The sequence below is a fragment of the Festucalex cinctus genome, chromosome 4, assembly GCF_051991245.1.
Source record: "Festucalex cinctus isolate MCC-2025b chromosome 4, RoL_Fcin_1.0, whole genome shotgun sequence".
In the NCBI taxonomy this organism is placed as follows: domain Eukaryota; kingdom Metazoa; phylum Chordata; class Actinopteri; order Syngnathiformes; family Syngnathidae; genus Festucalex; species Festucalex cinctus.
In genome coordinates this window covers 27,361,687-27,368,186 of record NC_135414.1, presented here as the reverse complement: position 1 = coordinate 27,368,186, position 6,500 = coordinate 27,361,687, and positions in this window count along the sequence as shown.

The window sequence follows — 6,500 nt, the reverse complement described above, 5'->3', positions numbered from 1 at the left end:
CGACAACCCCCCCCCCCAAACAGCTGTCCCAAAATCAATACACGTCCGAGAAATATGACAGCAAACAAATCTCCCTGAAACTTGGACAAATGTGCTTGAGATTGTAAATGAAGGGTTAAGTCATCAACTTGAACTTGGCACCTCATCAATGTCTGGAATTTACAGAGGAGGATTAAAGGATCGCACTGCAAAGTAAAAGTTGGAATAAAACTCTACGACTCATATTGAAGTCCTAGAATCAAAAAAATTAAGTCGAAATATCACATGAATATGAAAGTGTCAGATTTACACTAATTGGTGTGGACACATATAAACACTTTTCTAGTGTTAGATTTAACACTACTCAGTGTTAATCTACCACTGGCGATTCCGCTATGTAGGAATGAGCCTACTCACGATTCCCTTTTCTCATTTTGCATATTTCCATATGCATAAAGGGGTGGGGGGGGGTCTTTCTGTTCTGCACCAGCACAAGCAAGAGAGAAGCTCCGCGTCTGTTGGCTCCAATGTTGGTCTTAATTACTGGCCTTCATGTTCTCCGTGGCCCTCAACCGTCTTTAATTAAAACCTTGATTAGGGGGGAGGAGGTCCCGGGCAAGACTATTACCAGATGGGTTTCCAGCAATCATAATAAAGACCTTTATCCGCTGATGCCGCCTGCCTGTGCGCGCCATATCAAAGCGCGGCTGTTAATTACGACGGCAATTGCTTGTCTAATTAAAGTCCGTTTGTGATTAGATTTAGAAGTATATTTGCTACCTCTGTGTGCATTTGTTATAGGCTTCACACTGTATTGGCTGGGGTGTGCGTGCACAGCGGGGCGCAGAATAGATCAATAGTGACGCAATGACCCGGAAATGTATCTTCTCAAGAGAAGTCCTCCGCAATAAGATCGAGGTGAACTATACATCATGTTGCCCGACAGACATCTGAGTAAGATTTTTGCAACCAGACCCATCCCCCTTTGGGATCACCGTTTTTAAAGAGGTCAAACTTATGTCACCTTTAACGACTAATAGTGTCAGAACCTCAGCTCATTTATTCACAACAAGCTGACGCGCAAAGAAATAATGCGTCATGAACTCGTCCTGCACAAAAGTGCATCTTGGCGAGTCAGGAAATCGGCCACATTACGAATATGAACGCGGCCAAATTAAGACTGGGAGACACCGCGAATGCGCACTCGCCTTTTATACTCAAGACATAAAAACTCGCAACTAACAATCAGTTCAATTATCCTCAAGATATTTACGTCACCGTCGGCGTTGTCATCCAATGGGAGGCAGAGGGAGGAGAGGGCGGGAGGAAGGAGTGATTTCTTGCTGCGCTATATGTGCGTCCATTTTCCACACGGTTTGTCGTCGTTATCGCCTGATTTAGTGTGTTGCTTTTACGCCGCCCAGTTTTTTCACCCTTCCCCCTTGCGCGTGTCGTGTAGCCGCGCCGCATCCATTTATACGTATCACGCAGAAGTGCGCTCACGTTGTCACATTCTTTTAAACACCGCCTGCAAGTCATCATTTGTACTTGTTTATAGTGTTACGGACGAAAATAATAGCTGGCTGCAACGTCACATAATAAACGCCCCATTTTTTATTTTTTTTTTGCGATTTGTGCGCGAAAATCCTTTTAATTAAAAGTGACGTAACGCACATGATTTTTTTTTTTTTTTTAGATGCACTTATAGAGGGCTATACAAGTCAGAAAAGTAGCACAGGTAATACACATTAGTGGAATGATGACTATAGTCACATACCTACATTCAGGGGGGGGGGGGGGTAGTCTAGAGTGAGATATTAACAAATGCCATCTGCATGGTCACCTGTCACGCGCTGTGCTTGTTGAATCGTGTGGAATTGAACCACCATGCCTTTTATTTAATCATAATGTAGTGTGCAACATTCAAGCCGCGCTGCAGCATCCATGCTCATAAATTTCTTTTTGCAGTTGGCTGTCAGTGCGAGATCAAATGCGAATTGTAATATATATATATATACATATATTTGATTTCAAGCCAGCATCGTGCAACCTGTGCCCGGGGTGGGATAGTGCATCAGGAGCACCACTAGCAATAGCGCGTGTTGGCTATATCGCACACCATGAATTACACACAAGAATGAGCAACCCTCAGCGTTATTCACTAAAGTCATCCAGCTCGAGTAATAGGGGGAAGCCCCCTCCGTGCAGGGGCGAGCTCCAAGTCTCTGACACAGGTGACTTACACGTGGCTGGAAAAAGACGCTAATATGGGCCAAAATATTAGGTACACCTGTAGGATTTAATGAGATTAAAAATTAAAAAAAAACTGCCTTTTCAGAGACGGTGGCATAGTTGCAGCTGTACATCAAATTGAGTTTTTGATCATTTCCATGATATTACAGGAGTTGAAGTGAGTTCATAAATGCAATCGATATCAGTATGTCAAATATTTGTATTTGAATGAGTTCATTTGTTCATCGGCACATTTGCTTGACAGAATTTGACTGGTCAACAGGTATTAAGAAGTTTATTTGTTTGTATTTCTGTCCAAATGAAGGTTGCACGCGAGCGCAAGTTTGTATATCGGCTCAATGTGACGCTGCCATCGCCCTTGAGCTGACGCGCAATTTAGCTCGCCGTGCGTAATTAAGCAGAGCGCGTGCAGTGTTTTTTTTTGAAAGGCTCAATACGCTTCCATGAAAACGTTATTAAAGCGCGTTGAGTGACGAGCCCCCATTTGTCTTGTCAGGACATCTGACAAGCTCGTTAGCTCCCATTTTCCCCTGTCAAGTCACGGCGCGACACGGACACTGACTTCTTCAGCCACGAGTGGCCACCACTAAGAATTGGGGGGGGCGTTATCACAACCAGATGCAATCTTACGTGGCAGGTGTCACTCACTCTTTTGTTTAATCCAGATCCGTCAATCTTTAATCTCATTTCAAGGGTCAGGGATTTACCGTTTGAGCTCGTGCATCAGAGGCGTCGCCCATTTGGAATTGTTACGCATATAGCCTACGTGTGAAGAAATAAAATAAGGAATCGTGTTATTTATTTATTTTTTTGTGGGGGGGGGGAAGAAACGAGGAGGTGGGGGGGGGGGCTGACACTTAATGGCGTGGCATCTTTCCGCTCGCTGCACTTTCAGACGCAATCGTAGATCGAAGTCAGCCTTGTCGCGTTGAGCCAAAGTGAATTCCGAACATCCAGGACGTGGCTGTCGACTCCGGACAAATTGCATCCAATCACCCCGGGGGAATTCGGCTAATGTCTCCATCCAAGGGCCGCGGGAAGCGGGGAGGGGAAAACAAATCAAACCGCACACTGCAGAGCGTGGGGGGGCTTATTAAAACATTTCACACACGGAGGGGAGTGGGGGGTATAGTCAGGAGGTAATTAGACTATACACACTCTGGACACTGTCTTAAATTGAATATATTAGTACACATTATACTCATGTCTCCTGTTGTTGTTAAGGGCGAGCAGCAACAGGCCTGCAAAGACTTCAAAAATGTATCGAATAACAGCAAGTGAATGCAATTAAATGACCATAAGTTAATAAGTTAATACCGTTCACCTGCTAATGTGTTGTCGGTTTGTTCAATACACCTTATGATTGAATTACAAGCTGGTCTAATTTCAAATTCATTTCCCAATAAGAAGTCACGTCATGATTCGTTTCAGGGTGGAATTGTCGAAAACTTGAACTTTACAGGCAAGTTAACATTCTTTACAAATTAGTTAACGACTGGGGGGGGGTTGAAAAAGTTAGATGCTCAGCAGAAATTTGAATTTGAACTTTTTTTTTTTTTTTTAAATGGAGAAAGAACACTCACTTAAATTAAATTTGTAGCCTAATAGGCTATTGTAATAAGTGACATCTGGTTAAATGGCAATATTTTTTTTTTGCTCGATTCTGTGAAGAGCCAATAAGATATGTTTGTTTTGCCATGCAAGCTTTCTGATTTCTGCTGATTATGGGCTCTTTTTTTTTTTTTTTTAACCTTTATTGTGATTAATGTGTATTTTGTGTTCGATTGTTTTGATTGTTTTATTTTATTGCTTTTATTGCGATCAATTTGACCTGTGAAGCACTTTGTGACCTTTTTGTCTGTGAAAGGTGCAAAATAATAAAATTTACTTACTTATGTGCTTATTGTAGTCAGAAATCTTTCCTGCGACGTTCTAGTTTTGTCAGTTCTGTGGTGGAATCACAAACAAAAAGCCAAAGAAGAAACAAAACATTCTTAATTTAACCCGTTAGGCGAAGTCTCGCGATATTTGCTGACGTCATGTAATCATACATGCATGATGATTGTTTTAAACTTCTGAGGATTTGCTTCCCCAGAAAAATATGCTTGAACTCCATAATTTTAATTTGAAACATATGATCCATCGCTCGGCAATTTTTTTTTTTTTTTTTTTTTTTTTAACGCTGCAAAAATATGTGTCCTTTTTCCACCCTTTTAACTTTTAGCAGTTTATCGCCATTCCCACTTGAACTGAATAAAGCAAAGAAACTTTCACGTTTAATCTTGCTAGCACAATGTAAAATGCAGGATTTTTTTTTTTTAATACAATCAGTGCAGCAAAACATTTAGAGCACAATACAAAAACACTGCAGGCAATATATTCCGTATCTTCTGTGGAAAAAGTCAGCTTCCAAGTGGCCAAGGTGTGCACACCTGGAGTACGAGAAGTATGAATTAATGCATGATGCAAAGTTGAATATGCGTATTTTTATAAAATATGTTACAAAAATCTGGTTGTGATTTTTTTTTTGTGAATCTGGAACGGATTTCCATTCCAAATGGCGATAGATTATTTATTTTATTTTATTTTTTTGTTTTAGTGTAACAGAACAGATGAAACTCGTCAGTCAATGTATCACTATCATATAAAATTAATATACAAATAATTTAATTTAGACTTGTTCTTGGTGTTTTGTGATGTGTGTGAGTTTTAGGTATTTATTTACTGATGTAAAATGTATTTACTTGTAAAAAAAGAAAAAAAAAGAAGCTGTTTTCGCACTTCAAAATGTTTGCTTTGTTCTTGTTTACTGCAAAACTGATGTTTGTTTATGTAAAGCACTTTATATACAGCCATGCCTGTTCTTAAAGCGCTTTATAAATAAAGTTGAGAAAAAACAGGTTTAGCGCAGTTAATGATAAGAATCAACCTGAAGCGTCATGACATCATCTGTTTCAAAGTTGATCCGCCTGCATGCACGCTAATCAAGGACGAGAGCGCGCACAGTCCAAAGTCCCCACCCCACCCACCCACCCACTGGTGCACGCGCGTTAAGTGGTCACCGTGGAGACCGGGACGGACATAGCTGTAAAATAGTAACCGTAAAGGCCCGTTTTCCCATAAAACAATCAGTACAGCGCGTGTTTTTGGGGAGGGGTGCACGGCGTGCAGCTTGGTGACGGCCGAGGGAGAAGTGGCAGTGGACAGATTTGCGTTCACGCCTGATCAGCTCGTGGAGAGCATGAGGGAAAGGCGGCACCTGCGCTTCCACCGCTGCAGCCCGTCTCTGTTTATTGACAGCCTGATAAGCAAAGGGCGGAGGGGATTGGGGGGTTGGCCCGTGTGGTTTCCAGCGCGGATGTCGAGCACCCTGCTGCGTTGCACGGTACCGCCGCACCTAATGGACGTCCCTCCAAATAATAATGGAGCGGCCAGACCAGACCTGACCGGACCGTCGACTGTGTGTGTGTGTGTGTGTGCTTGTCCACTTCCTGGGAGACGGACGCTCGTCACGGTTGTCCATTTACACGCCGGCCTTGTTCAAATTGACACAAAAACACGTCAGCTTGAGTTAGAGACACGCGCAGGCTTTTAAGTCGTCCTCGCTAAAAGCCAAGCAGAGATCTTATTAGGACCGTTTTATGGAGCTGCGCGCCTAAAAGGCCCCAAAAAAAAAAAAAAACGAGGGGAAAGAAAACACCTGACTCACCTGTGATTCGTGTTTATGATGATTTGACACCTGCACTATATGTCCACGCCTGTTGCACACTGAGCATGCGCCAATACAACAGCTGGATGGATGGATGGATAGATAGATAGATAGATAGATAGATGGATGATGATAGAGATAGATAGATAGATAGCTGTACACTTACTGCTTTTTATTGTATCAAAGTGCCATTTACTTCAGTATTGTTCCATGAAAAATAGTTATATTATTAATATAAACATAATATACTGTACATTTTGTGTTTACAATTTCCTTTGTGCCTCAAATTATTATTATTATTATTATTATTATTATTATTATTAAAATCCCTTGCCCGTGTTTACATCTGCTCTGATCACTGATGTGTGCTGTTAAATATATCCCAAATCCAACCTGTCTTCGTTGCTATTTGGGGGCGTAACCATTTGAAGTCACCAACCCGATCCCAAACTTGTTCCAGCAGAGTGATTCGTCCACGGTCCCGCCCACCTCCCATGCGCGCTCCCTCGCTCGGTGCAGAGCACTTCCGCATTCTCTGCAACCGGCGTCCCGAGCGAGA